At 66.0% G+C, this 285-nt stretch overlaps 1 protein-coding gene across 1 annotated transcript in view; it reads left to right on the forward strand.

Moving 5' to 3' along the window:
* The window catches only part of P2RX2 (purinergic receptor P2X, ligand-gated ion channel, 2), a 3,743-nt gene that overhangs the window by 1,178 nt on the left and 2,280 nt on the right, over positions 1-285 (forward strand). The gene's annotated exons all lie outside the window — the stretch shown is intronic.

Genomic DNA, 285 nt, shown 5'->3' on the forward strand with positions numbered 1-285 from the left:
ATGCTCGGAAGTCCCAGGTTGGAGGGGCAGCTCTGGGCTATGAGCAGGGAGAACGGATCGCAGGAGATGGAGAACGCGGGCGACCGCCGGGCTGGCTTCTCGGGCCCCCGCAAAGCCTACCCAGCCCTCGAGAGGCGGTGACGCAGCCTCGTTCCCGCCGGAGTCGAGCTCATTCGGCGTGGGAGACGTCCCAGTCCTGTCCCAGGATCGTCCCGAGAATCGGCCCTGCCCGTCCGCACAGGTACGTGTTCATCGTGCAGAAGAGCTACCAGGACAGCGAAACGG

Source organism: Bison bison, unplaced genomic scaffold (assembly GCF_000754665.1).
Source record: "Bison bison bison isolate TAMUID 2011002044 unplaced genomic scaffold, Bison_UMD1.0 scf7180017864312, whole genome shotgun sequence".
NCBI classification, from domain to species: domain Eukaryota; kingdom Metazoa; phylum Chordata; class Mammalia; order Artiodactyla; family Bovidae; genus Bison; species Bison bison.